The sequence below is a fragment of the Oncorhynchus keta genome, chromosome 14 (assembly GCF_023373465.1).
Source record: "Oncorhynchus keta strain PuntledgeMale-10-30-2019 chromosome 14, Oket_V2, whole genome shotgun sequence".
NCBI classification, from domain to species: domain Eukaryota; kingdom Metazoa; phylum Chordata; class Actinopteri; order Salmoniformes; family Salmonidae; genus Oncorhynchus; species Oncorhynchus keta.
Window position 1 is genome coordinate 16,429,614 of NC_068434.1, and position 19,771 is coordinate 16,449,384.

Genomic DNA, 19,771 nt, shown 5'->3' on the forward strand with positions numbered 1-19,771 from the left:
GTCTGTCCAGACCTCTGGTCTTTCAGAGACTCCAGGTAGAGGTAGGCAGAACCCATGAAGTCATCCTGAAGGCCGAAGTCATAGTCAAACACCTGCAGGACATAACACACTGTTACCATAGAGATCACATACTGGAATCTTGCGTTGCAAAGTCTGGTAACTTTCCAGAAATTCCGAGGTCTTCCAGAAATCCTGTCTGAATGACTTCGGTTTCCTGCTAATTCCCACATTAATCCGGAAATCTTCCAGGGATTTTGGGGAAAGTTACCAGATTGTTGCAACCCTAGTACTGTACTATACTGTGCTTAGGTGTACTGTACTGTATGCATTCATGTTGAAACTGCAATGCATCTTCACATTACCTGGCACCAGGTTCACTGAAATGAATCCTGTGTTAATAACAACCACATTAATCCTTCCCAAAGGTCACAATGACATATTTCAGTTTGAGGCAACAGTTACACAAAGTAGGCAAAGATAGCACTAATGCTTGAAAATAAATATATTCATATTGGGGCCTTAACAACAACAAAAGATAAACATTTAGAACTTAACTTACTTTTGAGAGTTAGAACAGTAGAATACACAAGGTGGAACTTCTAAACTTAGTTGTGCATGTGCAGTCTTCCTCTTGTTATATTACATTAACATATGACATGTTAGTCACTTAGCAGAACAACACGTATCCAGAGAGACTTACATAATGTCAGTCACTGACTCACTCAATTTGCCCATGTCAGCAAAACGTTTTAGATTGGTAAATTAGTCTAGTTAGTCTAGCCATCTATCTAAACTTGTAGTAGTTATGACTGAATCACTGACCAGCCACACAGGGCACGTGCACAGGGCCCTGACTTCCAGGGGAACCCATTGATTTTGAAAGTCACTCTCACTCAGATTTCATATTAACATGGCAGAATTCATGGCAGAATGTGTAGAATTTCAGGACATTTGAAAAAACCCATGTTTACCTTTGTTAACAAATACTTTTTCTGCTAACAGATCCCTCTGCACGTATTAAATTGTAGTTTTTAATCCTGGTGCTGAGTTTATGTGAGTTAATGTGTAGTGGCTAATTGTACAGCTAATAGGCTTTAGGAGTTGACCCTCATGTCACATCAGCACAAACCCCTTTTACTGGACAGGGGCCTATCAACTCACTTCAGACCAGGAACCCCAGTTGACCCCACAGGCCAGAAGTCCCTTTTGAAGTGTCAGGCTTGTCCATCAGGGCCAGGATATGGCCCCATTCAGCCTGCTACCTTGATCGAGGCCATATCACATATTCTAAACAAAGCGGTAGAGTCAAGCTGGAATCATTTTCGCTCCAGTATACGGCAGGGTAATAAAGTCCAGATCCACAAACAGTGGCAAGCAAAAGTATGTGAACCCTTTGGAATTAACAGCATTTCTGCATATATTGATTATGAAATTTGATCTGATCTTCATCTAAATCACAACAATAGACAAACACAGTCTGCTTAAACTAATAACACACAAACATTTACATGTTTTCATGTCTTTATTGAACACACTGTGTAAACATTCACAGTGCAGGGTGGGAAAAGTATGTGAACCCTTGGATTTAATAACTGCTTGACTCCCCTTTGGCAGCAAAAAGCTCAACCAAACGTTTTCTGTAGTTGCGGGTCAGACCTTCACAACAGTCAGGATGAATTTTGGACCATTCCTCTTTACCAAACTGTTTCCATTCAGCAATATTCTTTGGGTGTCTGGTGTGAACTGTTCTCAAGGACTCTGTCTGGGCCACTCCAGAATGCGTATTTTCTTTGTTGAAGCCATTCTGTTGTTGATTTACTTCTGTGTTTTGGGTCGTTGTCCTGTTGCATCACCAAACTTCTGTTGAGCTTCAATTGACGGACAGATAGCCTTACATTCTCCTGCAAAATGTCTTGATAAACTTGGGAATTCATTTTTCCGTCGATGATAGCAAGCTGTCCAGGCCCTGAAGCAGCAAAGCAGCCCCCAAATCATGTTGCTCCCTCCACCATAGTTTACAGTTGGGATGAGGTTTTGATGTTGGTGTGCTGTGCCTTTCTTTCTCCACACATAGTGTTGTGTGTTCCTTCCAAACAACTCAACTTTAGTTTAATCTGTCCACAGAATATTTTGCCAGAAGCATTGTGGAACATCCAGGTGCTCTTTTGCGAACTTCAGACATGCAGCAATGTTTTTTGGACAGCAGTGGCTTCTTCCGTGGTGTCCTCCATGAACACCATTCTTGTTTAGTGTTTTACGTATCATAGACTTGTCTATGTTAGCATGTTCCAGAGATTTCTGTAAGTCTTTAGCTGACACTCTGGGATTCCTCACGGAGCATTCCGCACTGTGATCTTGCAGTCATCTTTGCAGGATGGCCACTCTTAGGGACAGTAGCAACAGTGTTGGCCTTTCTCCATTTATAGACAATTTGTCTTACCATGGACTGATGAACATCAAGGCTTTTAGAGATTATTTTGTAACCCTTTCCAGCGTTATGCAAGTCAACAATTCTTAATCTTAGGTCTTCTGAGATCTCTTTCGTTCGAGCCATGGTTCACATCAGGCAATGCTTCTTGTGAATATCAAACTCAAATTTTGTGTTTTTTTATAGGGCAGGGCAGCTCTAACCAACATCTCCAATCTCGTCTCATTGATTGGACTCCAGGTTAGCTGACTCCTGACTCCAATTAGCTTTTGGAAAAGTCATTAGCCTAGGGGTTCACATACTTTTCCAATCTGTACTGTGAATGTTTAAATTATGTATTCAATATAGACAAAAAAAAAAATGCAATAACTTGTGTGCTATTAGTTTAAGCACACTGTGTTTGTCTATTGTTGTGACTAAGATGAAGATCAGATCAAATGTTATGACTAACTTATGCAGGTCATTCCAAAGGGTTCACATCATTTGTCTTGCCACTGTACTTCGTCTTGACCACAGGAAGTGGCAAGCCTTTTCTAAGAAAATGTGTCAACTCATTCAACAGTGATGTCATCTAAAACACATTTAAAGCACATTAAAAGTGATATAAAAAACATAAAATGTTGGAGTTAGTGTAAAGTATGTTGTGTTATATTATTTTGTTTTGCTATGTTATTACGAGGTATAAAATGTTTATTACAAGTAACCATACAATATGTTACCTAACCAAGGCATGTTTGGTACCTATGGACTGCAAATTTAAATTACTTCACTATTGGACTGTTTCTGTATGGTACGTGAAGAACAAATCCCTAATTTCTCCAAGTGGCACAAACATGCCAACACTATGAGAGGTATGGGAGAGGTATTGATGACTCTTGGGTTGTATGGTTTGGAGGGACATTTTGAACCTTCTCCCCAGATGGAGGAATAAAATAACTGAGGTAGGTTTCAGTGAATGTTTCGGCTGTCAGCAGGGACTGTTGAGATGACTTCTGGACAAACCACCCAAGGACTTACTCTTAGGAGTTGTCCCTTTTCCAATGAAGCAGAGCTAAGGATTCTAGATCACCAGCTCGCGTCCCGCTGATCCCGTCTAGATCTCATTCATCGACAGCGAACACCAGCATTCCTCACCAAACTTACGTTGGACTGTGTGCTGCCTTGCATAGGACTACCCGGCGTCAGCGCACATATCTCCAGCCACCCAGGCCTCCGAACTCGCGTGAAGCCGAAATAAACCGTCGACAGTGCCGCTGCACTGTTTATCTGACCGAAGACCATTCCATCTATTGAGTGTAACTATACAACTACTTGCCCTTTCTCTCCACCAGCGTTGGCATGAAGTGTAATGTGAAGCTCTTTAGGTTAACGTTAAGTAACATTATAACTTTAACATTAGAATTGAACCATTTCTTGACCCTGCTTCTTTCATTCACAATTCAAAGACCATACTCTTTCGCAGTATGCACCCTTAACGTATGCACCCTGCACACTTAACGTGACCTGTTAAGTCTAGTCTTGAGTATGTAAATGTTGCTCTATCTAAATTGAGAATATTACCCTCTAACAATTTTCTCCTTGATCAGGCTCATCAGATATACCTTCAGATAAATAAATTATTACAATTTTTGTGTTATAGTGTTATTGTTAAGCCAGGTCTTTTTAGAAGACAATTGTTGTCCAATAATGGACTGGTGCCCCGATTCATAACAAATATGAATTATGCTTAGACATTCATTCATCATTCATAGTAATAACTTGACCAATATCCCCAAAAATGCTATCAACTGAGGTGAACGAAGCTACAGCAACAAATGTGACTACATCTGGGGTCATTTTTTGCTTGTTTTTACTGTTCTCCAAATTACATTTTAAAGTTTTTAACCTCTTAAGACTCTAGGGGCAGTATTGCATTTTTGGATAAAAAGACGTGCCCGTTTTAAGCGCGATATTTTGTCACGAAAAGATGCTCGACTATGCATGGAATTGATAGCTTTGGAAAGAAGACACTGACGTTTCCAGAACTGCAAAGATTTTCACTGTGAGTGCCCTAGAACACAAGCTTTAGGCAAAACCAAGATGTTACTGCAACCAGGAAATGAACAGGATTTTCCCAAGCTACGTTTTGCATTGTCTCCTTATATGGCTGTGAATGCCCCAGGAATGAGCCTACCCTTTCTATCGTTTCCCCAAGGGGTCTGCAGCATTGTGACGTATTTGCAGGCATATCATTGGAAGATTGACCATAAGAGACTACATTTGCCAAGTGTCCGCACGGTGTCCTGCGTGGAAATTGGTGCGCAAAACTCAGCTGCTGGTATTTTTCCATGGGATTTAGAGAAAAACCATGCTTCCACGAACGGCATATCAATGAAGAGATATTCGACAAAACACCTTGAGGATTGATTCAAACAACGTTTGCCATTGTTTGATTCGATATTATGGAGTTAATTCGGAAAAAGTTTGACGTGTAGGTGACTGAATTTTCGGTTCGTTTCGGTAGCCAAATGTGATGTACAAAACGGAGCGATTTGTCCTACACAAAGAATCTTTCAGGAAAAACTGGACATCTGCTATGTAACTGAGAGTCTCCTCATTGAAACATCTGAAGTTCTTCAAAGGTAAATTATTTTATTTGATTGCTTTGCTGGTTTTTGTGAATATGTTGCGTGCTAAATGCTACGCTAAATGCTAAGCTAGCTATCAACACTCTTACACAAATTATTGATTTTCTATGGTTCAAAAGCATATTTTGAAAATCTGAGATGACAGTGTTGTTAAGAAAAGGCTAAGCTTGAGAACAGGCATATTTATTTCATTTCATTTGCGATTTTCAGAAATCGTTAACGTTGCGTTATGGTAATGAGCTTGAGCAGTAGTCACGATCCCGGATCCGGGATGAGGGGTTCTAAGATTAAATTGAATAGAAAAGCAGTAAATGAACTTGAACTTTCCTAAAAATGTCCCTCTTTATGGCCCTGGTTAATATCCCAAAACATAGCGTAACAATAATGCTAGGAAGAACTCGAACCCAGGCGCAGAAAAAAACAGCAAGCAAAGGCAACGGTAAATCTATAACTTTTACAGAAACAAGGCAACCAGGTGTACAGAGAAGGTAATTAAACACAGGTGAATCCAATAAGTAACAGTCAGGGTATCCTGCAAACTAGAAGACAGGGCAAGGGTGCCCTCCAGTGGTAACCTAAGGAAACAACAATCAAATAACACAGAAACTGTGACAGGACCCCAACCTCAAGGAACGGCTCCTGACTTTCCACCAGGGGTAACTGAACGGAGATGGAGATCCCGAATGAGTCCGGGGTCCAGAATGTCCCGCGCCGGAACTCAGGATCGCCCCACAGGACAGTAACCTTCCCAGTCCACGAGATACTGAGTCCCATGCCGGAACTGGTGACTGGAGAGGATGCGTCGCACAGTGTAGGCTGGCTGTCCCGCTATCATGCAAGGCGGAGATGGAGGCCGAGTGGCCGGAACCAGGCGACTGAACACCACAGGCTTGAGCCGGATATGTGGAAGGTGGGATGAACACTCATAGACCGGGAAGACGAAGACGATAGGTCACTAGATTATTGTGCCCTGGAACCTTGAATGGGTGAGACGTTGAGAGGATGGAACCGGCACTTCAATCTCCTGATCTGGAAAAAGGGGAACATGGTTTCCATACAAAACCTGGAATGGTGACAGAACGGTGGAGGAACACTGGAGAGTGTTGTGTGCATACTCCACCCAGGGAAGATGGTGTGGTTGGCACACACAGCACCGTAAGGTGGTCTCCAGATCCTGGTTCACCCACTCCGTTTGACCATTGGACTGAGGGTGATAGCTCAGGACAAACTGGATGATGACCCCAGAAGAGTACAGAATGCCCTCCAGAATCTGGAGGCAAACTGGGGGCCCCCGGTCGGAGACGATGTCTAGAGGAAGTCTGTGAAGGCGGAAAGCATGCTGAATAACTAACTGAGCAGTCTCACAGGAAGATGGAAGCTTAGGCAGCGGAATGAAATGTGCCACCTTGGAAAAGCGGTCCACGATGACAGGTTGGCCCTCTGAGGATGGAAGACTTGTGATGAAATCCATAGAGAGATGAGACTATGGTCGGGAAGGTGTTGGCAGTGGATGAAGAAGCCCCAGAGGCTGCTGACGAGGAGTCTTGTTCCGGGCGCATGTCGGACAGGCAGGAACAAAGGTCAGAGTGTCCGCCTCTGCCGAGGGCCACCAAAACCTCCTCCTCAGATACTCTAGCATTCACTGCTGTCCCGGATGAGAGGTGAGAAGCGACAAATCAGCCCACTGAAGAACCTTGGACTGTGCCTCCAAGAGGAACAAGGAGTCTGTTAGATTGAAAGCTGTCAGGAACTGCCTCCCTACCTTGTGCCTTCCTCACAACAGTCTCTATAACCCAGGACGCCGGTGCGAGGATGAGTGACCTGGGGATGATGGATCCAATCGGCTGATTCTCACTGGAGCTGGGGAACTGGCGAGAAAGGGCATCTGTCTTCACGTTCTTAGACCTCTTACGGTAAAGAAGAAAAGAGCCCATCGAGCCTGTCGGGGACTGAGGCGTATAACCTCTTGGATGTAGGCCAGGTTATTGTGGTCAGACCAACCGTAAAGGGATGTTCGAACATTCCAACCAGTGCCGCCACTCCTCCAAAGTCAGTTTGACCGCAAGAAGCTCCCCCGATTGCCGACATCACAGTTCCTCTCTGCTGGAGTGAGATGGCTGGAGAAGAAGGTTTTGGTCTTTAGTCGAGTTCTGAGACAGAACTGCACCCATGCCAATGTCAGAGGCATCTACCTCTACCACGAAGAGGCAGTCCTCAACTGGCAGCTTCATTAAATAGTACCTGCTGTGTCGGCAGCTGGAGACTGTATCTGACTCACCAGTATTCTCCCGTCGACTGTCGAGTCATCCTGTTTCTCGTCAGCTCGGGACAGGAGGCACGGAAATGTCCAGACTGCCCATATTAAAGACAATGTTGCTCGTTAATCCTGCATCTTATCTCAAGAGTGGAAAGTCTTGTGCGTCCCAAATGCATCAGTTCCCGGAAGGATATAAAGGAGAACCAGAGCAGCATAAGGCAGTGGAACAAAGGTGGAATTGACTCCGTCAGTGGTAAACACGGGAAACAACTCGGAACCCCTGAGTTCTCTCACGACAATGTTCCTGAAGCCGGTTGTCAATCCGGATGGCCAGAACGATAAGCTCATCCAGAGTGTCAGGGTTGTCCCGGAAAGCCAGTTCATCCTTGAGAACCTCACTGAGTATTCCAACCGCTCTCAGCAGCGAGCGTCTGAAAGTCAATGGTGTAATCAGCTACACTCCGGCTGCCCTGCCAAAGAACAATGAGTCTTTGAGCTATGTTCCTGCCAAGCTTTTCCAATTAAAACAAATGTCTGATTGCTGCTCCCAAATGGCCACGGCCCATTCCAGAGCCCGTCCTGAGAGTAAAGAGCTGATGTATGTCACTCTGGAACGCACGGTGGGAAACCTTGATGCCTGCAGCTCGAAGGCCAGCGAGCACTGGAGCAGGAACCTACAACACGTCCCAGGATGCACCTCATAGCACTCTGGTGCCGGGAGATGAGGCTCCCGAAGGGAGGAAGATGCTGAGCTGGTAGGGAGTGGAGCGTTAGGAACAGCTACAGGTGCAATAGGAGTTGCTCCCGTCTGTCCTGTCTGCAGAGCGGAGAGTTCTAAAATCACCCGACAATGTCTGCAGCCAAGCCTCATGGCAAGCAGAGGTAAGGGTAAATTCAAAACTTTTACTGAGAGTTTAAACAGAAACAAGGCAACCAGATGAACATAGAAGGTAATTAAACACAGGTGAATCCAATAAGTAATAATCAGGGTAACCTGGAACCTCGAAAACAGGGTAAGGGAGCCATCCAGCGGTAACCTAAGGAAACAACAATCAAATAACCCAGAAACTGTGACACATAGTAGAGTCTCTCAGACAGTCTTACCTTGACATAAAGAGGTTCTCGGAGGCTGTCCACAAGTAGGCTGACCCTCTCGTCCCACACCGGGTTCAGGTTCTTATTGATGGTCCTGCTCCTGAACACCTCCTTCCCCGCAATCTTAAACTTCACATACGGATCACTTGTCCCTGAAAATAGAGACCAACAGAGAGGAAAGAAGGCATTAGGATGACTTTTCCAGAGAGACAGAGGGTAGGTATTGGGTGAAAAGAGATTTGATTGAAACTGACTAGATAAGGGTGCTTTGTGCTGGGAAAAAGCAAGGTGCTCAAGATGGTGCATGATGACTAAATATTGTTTGCAATATGGTGCCTTGTGTATTGCCTACTACATACAGTTGAAGTCGGAAGTTTACATACACCTTAGCAAAATACATATAAACTCAGTTTTTCACAATTCCTGACATTTAACCCTAGTAAAGATTACCTGCCTTAAGTCAGTTAGGATCACCACATTATTTTAAGAATGTGAAATGTCAGAATAATAGTATAGAGAATTATTTATTTCAGATTTTATTTCTTTCAAGACATTTCCAGTGGATCAGAAGTTAACATACACTCAATTGGTATTTGGTTGCATTGCCTTGAAACTGTTGAACTTGGGTGAAACATGTCGGGTAGCCTTCCACAAGCATTCCACAATAAGTTGGGTGAATTTTGGCCCATTCCTCCTGACAGAGCTGGTGTAACTGAGTCAGGTTTGTAGGCCTCCTTGCTCGCACATGCTTTTTCAGTTCTGCCCAGAAATGTTCTATGGAATTGAGGCCAGGGCTTTGTGATGGCCACTCCAATACCTTGACTTTCTTGTCCATTTTGCCAAAACTTTGGATGTATGCTTGGTGTCATTGTCCATTTGGAAGACTCATTTGCGACCAAGCTTTAACTTCCTGACTGATGTCTTGAGATGTTGCTTCACTATATCCACATCATTTTCCATTCTCACGCCATCTATTTTGTGAAGTGGACCAGTCCCTCCTGCAGCAAAGCACCCCCACGACATGATGCTGTTACCCCCGTTCTTCACGGTTGGGATGGTGTTCTTCGGCTTGCAAGCATCCCCCTTTTTTCCTCCAAACATAATGATGGTCATTACGGCCAAACAGTTATATTTTTGTTTCATCAGACCAGAGGACATTTCTCCAAAAAGTACGATCTTTGTCCCCATGTGCAGTTGCAAACCGTAGTCTGGCTTTTTTATGGTGGTTTTGGAGCAGTGGCTTCTTCCTTGCTGAGCGGCCTTTCAGGTTATGTCGATATAGGACTCATTAACACTGTATATAGACATTTTCTACTGTATTATTGACTGTATGTTTGTTTATTCAATGTGTAACTCTGTGTTGTTGTATGTGTCGAACTGCTTCGCTTTATCTTGGCCAGGTCGTAGTTGTAAATGAGAACTTGTTCTCAACTAGCCTACCTGGTTAAATAAAGGTTTTAAAAAAATGTTCAGACTTGTGGAGGTCTATAATTTCTTTCTGAACTCTTGGCTGATTTATTTGGATTTTCCCATGATGTCAAGCGAAGAGGCACTGAGTTTGAAGGTAGGCCTTGAAATATATCCACAGGTACACCTCCAACTGACTCAAATGATGTCAGTTAGCCTATCAGAAGCTTCTAAAGCCATGACATAATTTTTGGGAATTTTCCAAGCTTTTTAAAGGCACAGTCAACTTAGTGTATGTAAACTTCTGACCCACTGAAATTGTGATATAGTGAATTATAAGTGAAATAATCGTCTGTAAACAATTGTTGGAAAAATGACTTGTGTCATACACAAAGTAGATGTCCTAACCGACTAGCCAAAACTGTAGCTGGTAAACAAGAAATTTGTGGAGCGGTTGAAAAACGAGTTTTAATGACTCCAACCTAAGTGTATGTAAACTTCCAACTTCGACTCTATATTAATAACTCTGTAATGTAATGCCATGTATGCTGTCCTAGTCAGAGTAGAAGTAGGGCCTTTCACTTGTATCACTCTCTAGACAGATCTCCCCCTCCACCCCCCCTCTCTCTTACTCTCTCTCTCTCTCTCCTTCTTTCCCTCCCTCCCTGCCGCCCCCCTAATGCAGCCTGTACTGTCCTCTTGGTTGTTATAGTGAGTTTTATTTTTGTTTGTGAGCAGGCGGGGGGGCTAACCAAGACAAGGCAGGTCAGGCCACACAGACAAACAACGCTTGGCCTCGAGATTCATGTCATGTGACTCACGCTCCAGATCATGTGACTAAGGCTGAAGCCTAATAAGTAGAGACAGAGAGGCCGCTGCTTCGGGTCGTGCACCTCAGGGCTACAAAGGCTCTCCAACGAAAAGCTTGCTCTCATTAAAACTTTTCTCTCTCGAACTGTGGCTAATTTTAAGCTGTTTTGTCAAGAGTGCACCCACGTCTCCACACAAACACACACGTATGCGCACACATATACATACAGACATGCAGACACACAAACACGTACAAACACACAAACCAATTCAGCAGAAGAGCAATGCTTGATACTGAGCACTAGATGGGGGTGTTTACCTAGAGTTGTCCCTCTGTCTGCTGCTAGATCCTAATGATTCTGAATTATTATCACTGTCTGCGGCCAGATAGAGCAGAAATATTTATCATCACTGTCACTGGCCAGACGGAGCAGAATTATTTATTATCACCATCTCTGGCCAGACAGAGCAGACAGATTTATTATCACCATCTCTGGCCAGACAGAGCAGAAATATGTATTATTAGTGTCCCTGGCCAGACAGAGTAGACAGGTTTATTATCACTGTCCCTGGTCAGACAGAGTAGACATACCTAATGGGTTTGGACAGGCTATTCATCCTATTTGATTAAACACAAACACACAGAGAGGGTGTATCTTTCAAAATGTCAGTCACGGACACCAGAGCTGTGTTTGGAGAGAAGATAATGGAGTGCATCAGATATAATATATATATATATATAAGTGTGCTCGCTTTCAGTGGACCATAGTGACCCGGGTAGCTTCTTACCGCTGGATCATGTGTGCAGGCGTGCGTGTGTACCCAAGTTGTGTGTGTGTGTGTGTGTGTGTGTGTGTGTGTGTGTGTGTGTGTGTGTGTGTGTGTGTGTGTGTGTGTGTGTGTGTGTGTGTGTGTGTGTGTGTGTGTGTGCATGCTTTGTGACCACTGAATGTCCATTAGAACTTTCTGAGGTCATGTCACATGAATTCATGGGAAAACTCTGCATGATGTATCGGTCAGCTGTTTGACAGACACAGAACCTGTTCTTGTTTAACCATACCGGTTCATCCCTCACCAGCACACAGAAACTTTTGACAATGTATAAGCTCGCCACCAAAAAGCTACCAATTTGATGGTGTGGTTAGATGGTTTTTTTTAAACTGAGGAATACGTTTACCAATCCCCTGTTACACAGGCACTCATCTTGCTGCCCCACAAGTCAATGTGATATCACTAGCATATCAGCCACTCTCCTGACTGACCCTGCAGAGTGTGGATGGAGGCCCAGACTGGCTGTCTGGAAGCTTGGCACTGTGTTTACATGTGTCTAATCAGATTAGCATCAAAGCGATGAGCATCCATCACTTCTACAGTCATTAGGACTACCACACAAATGTCATTAACAGAATCACAGTCACCGACCCAGGCTGTTAAACACACACACACACACACACACACACACACACACACACACACACACACACACACACACACACACACACACACACACACACACACACACACACACACACACACACACACACACACACACACACACACACATACACACACACACACACACGAGCGAGCCTCTTCTCTGCTATGAAAGCATATGGAAGGTGAACGTTAGCGTGGCATTAATTTAATATCATTACAAACAGCCCTATCACCAATCCCTTAATAGGGTTAATTATACAATCCAAAAACACGACACAAACATTCCCACAGGGGTCTGACAAACTCACCTACACACACTGGCCTGTGTTTAGTGGCCATATGTATCAAGCACCTCAGAGTACAAGTACAAGTTTGATCACAATGAATAAAGACTACACTCATAATTTGGAGCTAACAGAAAGAACCGTGACGTCAACGGCAATTGTCCAACTCATTAGCAGGCTAACATCATAGTCCTTGACTTGAATCTGACTCTCTTTATAATTCATTACGGAGCCCTTGATTCCACACACGGATGAACTTTTACTTAACAGAGTCCCATCCAGAGACTTCATTGTGTCTAACATGCAGTCTGTCGGACGACACTGTCATCAAATGCTTTAGCTTAGAGAGATGGACCATCTATCTGTCTCAGTCTTTCAATATCAGTGTGATAGGACTCACTGTGTTCATGTATTTTAGTGGCACACAGCTCATTACATCACATGTGGTGTGTTATGACTGGGGGGGCCTGAGTGGAAAATGCTGAAAAACGCTGACCGTGACATGATTGTGTGCTGCCAGCCCAGGCAGACTGTTTTGGCTCTGTGTACAGTACAATTCACTACCCACTGATGCCCTTCACAGCCTGCATCCCAAATGATACCCTATTCCCTACATAGTCCCCTACCTTTGACCAGAATACTATGAGCCCTGGTATAGGGAATAGCGTGCCATTTGGGATGTGTGTGTATATATATATATATATATCTCTATACAGGACAGTAGCAGGAGCAGGGCTAAGGCATGGAATACTGTAGCTACCATACTGTGTGTAGTAGGGACTAGGAGCTACAAGTTAGTAATGGTTGATATCTGCTCAAGCTGGGGACTAATTTGATGCAGAAAAGATTGGTGAAAGCTAGTAGGTGTTTAGTCTCCCATTGAGGGTAATATGGAGGGTTCTTGTAAAAAATATAAAACATTAACCACACACACTTTAAATGTATTACCAGTGGACTAACCAGCGGAATTACAATTTAGTATGTACCGAAAATGGACTATTTCTCCTCTTATTTTTTGTTTGCAGGTAGAAAAAAAATGATTGACTGCGTGCATTAATAACATGACTATGTTTGAAACTTGTTTCACACAGAATTCACAGCTAATAGAGTAGGAGTCAGAACTTATCAACACTAATTCTGTCACGACTCCCGCCGAAGTCGGATCCTCCTCCGCTCAGCGGTCAACGTCACCGGTCTTCTAGCCATCACCGCTCCACGTTTCATTTTCCATTTGTTTTGTCTTGTTTTTTCTGCACACCTGTTTTACATCCCCTCATCACTCTATGTGTATATTATCCTCTGTTACCCCCATGTCTGTGTGTGCAATTAGTCGTTACCTGTCATGTGTGACGCTTCATGCTGGTTTTTCGCCTGGTCTTGTTTGGAACCTGTGGTATTGTATGCTGTACATTATTTGTGTGATGAGTGCGCTATTCGCTTTTGCCTTTGGCGGGAGTGTCGTTACGCAGTTGCGTCCGACTGTTTTCCCTCTGCCAAATAAAGTGTGCCTGTGCACTCATCTCTGCTCTCCTGCACCTGACTTCAGTTAACCAGTTGGGCACACTGCTGACAAATTCAGCGTTCTACACCAGAATATCATTTGGATCAGCCAATAAGCACAGAGATATTCGCTATTGGTAACCCCTCATGATGGATCCAGTGTTGAGGCCGTAGCCATTCTCTGGCTGCACTCCAGTCATTCCTCCCCTTTCCTCATCCTGGTTGATGATATACCCCGAGACACACCACCAGACTATCTGCTGCTCTCAATCCACCACGACCAGCTTTACGGGCGCCATAAAGCAAGCTACTTTATCGCCGTCCATCCAACAGGCTGAAGACCATGAAATGAAGTTGCCTGCCTGGACTGGGGTAGGAAGTGGCTGGTCACAGGTCGGTGGTGTGTGTGTTATATCTCTCACACAGATGGCCTGGTGGTCAGGGACTCAGGCACTATGGAGCATCGAATTGAAAAGGCTGTTTGCTCTTGGATGGATATAAACAACAGTCAGAAAAGTCTGGGGGAATTCACAGGGAAGGTAGCAGGGGTGCAGTGACACTGACAATAATTCTATATCAGGAGTGCATTTTTTTCCTTCCTGACAATCGTAGTTTTACACCATCTGTCATTTATCAGCACACAGACTCCCCCCCTGTGCTCCTTACCAGTAACTTCACCGTCTCTGTCCAGACGAATGATAGTGAATCTGTCAGGGGTGACTTCAGAGTCGGGCACCGCCTCCATCAGCCGAGTTTTAGAAAAGGCCATCACACAGGCCACCCTCTATTCATATAGATACCGTGATTTTGCCCGCAATCGTCATTTTCCCCTTCAGTGATTGGACATCGAAGAGCAGGACAGTAGGAAGATGGATCTTTGTTTTGTTCCTCTTCGACCTCTGCCGCACACCTCCGTAATGGGGTGCTGCGTGACCTTGGGGCTCTACGCATTGGTGCCCTGAATCGATTGTTTGTTAGTTGTTTAAACTCGTCCGTTGTTGTTTCTTTATTTATAGTAGTATAAAGTGTTTTATGTTGCATCGGATTAGGGTTAGGCTACAGTAGAGCGACATGAAATGTGTACAGTGGATTATTCTCCTACTTGGATTCGTCTGCTGGTACCTGAAACAGCATGCAAACTTTCGAGAAAGTCGGCTGAACCACTCATCCTTCATAGCAGAAACTCTCTTTTACAGTGTAACAACTCACATTGGGGAGAATGGATCAAAGGGGACATAACTTCAGAGATGGCGAAAGGGGGTGGGGCAGGAAAGGAGGTGTGGCCAGAGGTTGAAGAGGAACAAAACAAAGATCCCTCTTCCAACTTTCCTGCTCTCCCATGTCCAATCATTGAAGGGGAAAATTGACAAATTGCTGGCAAACTCACGTTATGAATACAGGGAACCATAATGACAAAGCATTTTAATTTTTGCTAATTTTTGCTAATTTATTTTTAAGAAATACAAAAATGAAATATCCCATTTAAATAAGTATTCAAACCTTTACTCAGTACTTTGTTGAAGCACCTTTGGCAGCGATTAAATCCTCAAGTCTTTTTGAGTCTTCTTCTCGCTGCACTGCTATTTTCAGGTCTCTCCAGAGATGTTCGATCGGGATCAAGTCCGGGTTCTGGCTGGGCCACTCAAGTACACTCAGAAACTTATCCCGAAACCACTCCTGCGTTGTCTTGGCTGTGTGTTTAGGGTTGTTATCCTGTTGGAGGGTGAACCTTCACCCCAGTCTGAGGTTATGAGTGCTCTGGAGCAAGCTTTCATTAATGATCTCTGTACTTTGCTCCATTCAGCTTTCCCAACTTTTAGTCTCCCAGTCCCTGCCACTGAAAAACATCCCTCACAGCAGGTTTACTCCAGACGTGACGCTTGGCATTAAGGCCAAAGAGTTCAATCTTGGTTTCATCAGTCCAGAGAATCTTGTTTCTCATGGCATGAGAGTCTTGAGGTGCCTTTTGGCAAACTCCAAGCTGACTGCCTTTTACCGAGGAGTGTATTCCGTCTGACCACTTGACCATAAAGGCCTGATTGGTAATCGGCCGTGAAAATACAAAGTGAAAATACCATATTATAGCTATATGGACACTCAATCATTATTGTACTTTTTATGGTACATTTACAAACATATATTACAATAAATATAATTGAAACTTGTATCTCATTATGGTAAATGGTGAAATAGGTATAGCCAGTTATACAGTAATTGTAATGGATTAGCAGATAATAAGAAAATACTATCAGTATTTACCTGGCCATGCTTCCACATCTGCTTTGCTTGCTTTTTGGGTTTTAGGCTGGGTTTCTGTACAGCACTTCGTGACACCGGCTGATGTAAAAAGGGCTTTATAAATACATTTGATTGATTGATTGATAAAAGAGAAGGAAAATCATACCTATTGTGATCCGAATGTGCAGATTTTTCAAAACAGACCCGCAAGGTATATGGATTATTGGACCATAAACATATTTGGCTCATTAATCTATACGGTCCAAATAATGATGATCCACGCTTCTATGAAAATATATATAATCATTTATCAAGCATACAAGCAATACAAGACTCTATTACATTATTATTATATATATATATTTGTTTAACTTTATTTAACTAGGTGAGTTAAGTTAAGAACAAATTATTATTTACTATTATGGTGGGAGGTTATAATACGGTTTTAAATATCTCAACGAACTAGAAAAGGAGATCACACTATAAACTATCAACCTTATGCACTTAAGGAAATCACGACTATCATGAAACTAGTGGATATATGGAGGCTTAAATATATATTTTTTTACCTTTATTTAAATAGGCAAGACAGTTAAGAACAAATTCTTATTTTCAATGACGGCCTAGGAACAGTGGGTTAACTGCCTTTTCAGGGGCAGAATGAAAAATTTGTACCTTGTCAGCTTGGGGGTTAGAACTTACAACCTTCCGGTTACTAGACCAACACTCTAACCACTAGGCTATCCTGACCTAGTGAGATTAAAAATATGAGAGAGGCCTGTAAAGTGGGAGAACTTCCACAGTTGGTGGCTGACTAAATACTTTTTCCCCCACTGTATATGGTGGCGGCTCCAAAAGTTGACAAAGTGTTGACGGGACAGAATGCAGTCGGAACATCAAATAATAACTCACACAGAATTTACCCATGGACGAGGGTATTGCACTTGCCCTAGAACAGGGCTCCGGGCAGCCGAGCGGAAATGGAGGAAAACTCGCCTCCCTGCGGACCTGGCATCCTTTCACTCCCTCCTCTCTACATTTTCCTCCTCTGTCTCTGCTGCTAAAGCCACTTTCTACCATTCTAAATTCCAAGCATCTGCCTCTAACCCTAGGAAGCTCTTTGCCACCTTCTCCTCCCTCCTGAATCCCCCCTCCTCCCTCTCTGCAGATGACTTCGTCAACCATTTTGAAAAGAAGGTCGACGACATCCGATCCTCGCTTGCTAAGTCAAACGACACTGCTGGTTCTGCTCACACTGCCCTACCCTATGCTCTGACCTCTTTCTCCCTCTCTCTCCAGATGAAATCTCGCGTCTTGTGACGGCCGGCCGCCCAACAACCTGCCCGCTTGACCCTATCCCCTCCTCTCTTCTCCAGACCATTTCCGGAGACCTTCTCCCTTACCTCACCTCGCTCATCAACTCATCCCTGACCGCTGGCTACGTCCCTCCCGTCTTCAAGAGAGCGAGAGTTGCACCCCTTCTGAAAAAACCTACACTCGATCCCTCCGATGTCAACAACTACAGACCAGTATCCCTTCTCTCTTTTCTCTCCAAAACTCTTGAGCGTGCCGTCCTTGGCCAGCTCTACCGCTATCTCTCTCAGAATGACCTTCTTGATCCAAATCAGTCAGGTTTCAAGACTAGTCATTCAACTGAGACTGCTCTTCTCTGTATCACGGAGGCGCTCCGCACTGCTAAAGCTAACTCTCTCTCCTCTGCTCTCATCCTTCTAGACCTATCGGCTGCCTTCGATACTGTGAACCATCAGATCCTCCTCTCCACCCTCTCCGAGTTGGGCATCTCCGGCGCGGCCCACGCTTGGATTGCGTCCTACCTGACAGGTCGCTCCTACCAGGTGGCGTGGCGAGAATCTGTCTCCTCACCACGCGCTCTCACCACTGGTGTCCCCCAGGGCTCTGTTCTAGGCCCTCTCTTATTCTCGCTATACACCAAGTCACTTGGCTCTGTCATAACCTCACATGGTCTCTCCTATCATTGCTATGCAGACGACACACAATTAATCTTCTCCTTTCCCCTTCTGATGACCAGGTGGCGAATCGCATCTCTGCATGTCTGGCAGACATATCAGTGTGGATGACGGATCACCACCTCAAGCTGAACCTCAGCAAGACGGAGCTCCTCTTCCTCCCGGGGAAGGACTGCCCGTTCCATGATCTCGCCATCACGGTTGACAACTCCATTGTGTCCTCCTCCCAGAGCGCTAAGAACCTTGGCGTGATCCTGGACAACACCCTGTCGTTCTCAACTAACATCAAGGCGGTGTCCCGTTCCTGTAGGTTCATGCTCTACAACATCCGCAGAGTACGACCCTGCCTCACACAGGAAGCGGCGCAGGTCCTAATCCAGGCACTTGTCATCTCCCGTCTTGATTACTGCAACTCGCTGTTGGCTGGGCTCCCTGCCTGTGCCATTAAACCTCTACAACTCATCCAGAACGCCGCAGCCCGTCTGGTGTTCAACCTTCCCAAGTTCTCTCACGTCACCCCGCTCCTCCGCTCTCTCCACTGGCTTCCAGTTGAAGCTCGCATCCGCTACAAGACCATGGTGCTTGCCTACGGAGCTGTGAGGGGAACGGCACCTCAGTACCTCCAGGCTCTGATCAGGCCCTACACCCAAACAAGGGCACTGCGTTCATCCACCTCTGGCCTGCTCGCCTCCCTACCACTGTGGAAGTACAGTTCCCGCTCAGCCCAGTCAAAACTGTTCGCTGCTCTGGCTCCCCAATGGTGGAACAAACTCCCTCACGACGCCAGGACAGCGGAGTCAATCACCACCTTCCGGAGACACCTGAAACCCCACCTCTTCAAGGAATACCTAGGATAGGGTAAGTAAGGGTAAGTAATCCTTCTCACCCCCCTTCTCCCCCTAAAAGATTTAGATGCAAGTGGCTGTTCCACTGGATGTCATAAGGTGTATGCACCAATTTGTAAGTCGCTCTGGATAAGAGCGTCTGCTAAATGACTTAAATGTAATGTAATGTTAAATAAATGTTCAATTTAATTTAATTTATCAAAGCCTATTGGATGACAACTAGTTTTTAACCAGGACAGAATAACTTACTGTATGGGACATTTTTAAATGTGCCTTTAGAGGCCATGCAATTCAATACTCATCTTCAAAACAAAAGCCATTTAAGTCAAACTAATTCATATTAACAAAGGAAATAGAGGGACTGACAGTACAGATAGACAGCAATAAAACAGTAACATAGAGGCACAGCATACGTTAGAGGAAAAACAAAAATAAATGGAGGAACTTATTCAAGAAAGATGAAATGTAATATATTATAAAAAATAAAGCGAACTGGATGGAATATGAGGAAAGATTCACCAAATGTTGTTTTAATCTTCAACAGACAAATGTTACCAAAAATAATTTACTGAAACTTGTAACAAATGATAGTCACCCATGATTCACCAATAAATACTTTGAAAGAGGAAGCAAAGTACTTTACGCATATGTTTATGTTTCAGTCTCCACCATCTCCACTAACCAAAGTTAATCATGTAAAATGAACAGCTACACAGAAAGACTCGTGGGAAGGCCAAATTACAGAGGAGGAACTTCTTCATGCACTCAGAGGACCATTATTAGTATGTTTTAACCACTCCTAGAAAAATGGCAGATTATCAGATACTCAAGAAGAAGGTCTGATTTCATTATTAC

The 19,771-nt window shown here is 44.1% G+C and overlaps 1 pseudogene; it reads right to left on the bottom strand.

Moving 5' to 3' along the window:
* Positions 1-14,614, bottom strand: part of LOC127907430 (multiple C2 and transmembrane domain-containing protein 1-like) — a 50,372-nt pseudogene extending 35,758 nt beyond the window's left edge.
* Between the last annotated feature and the right edge of the window lie 5,157 nt (positions 14,615-19,771).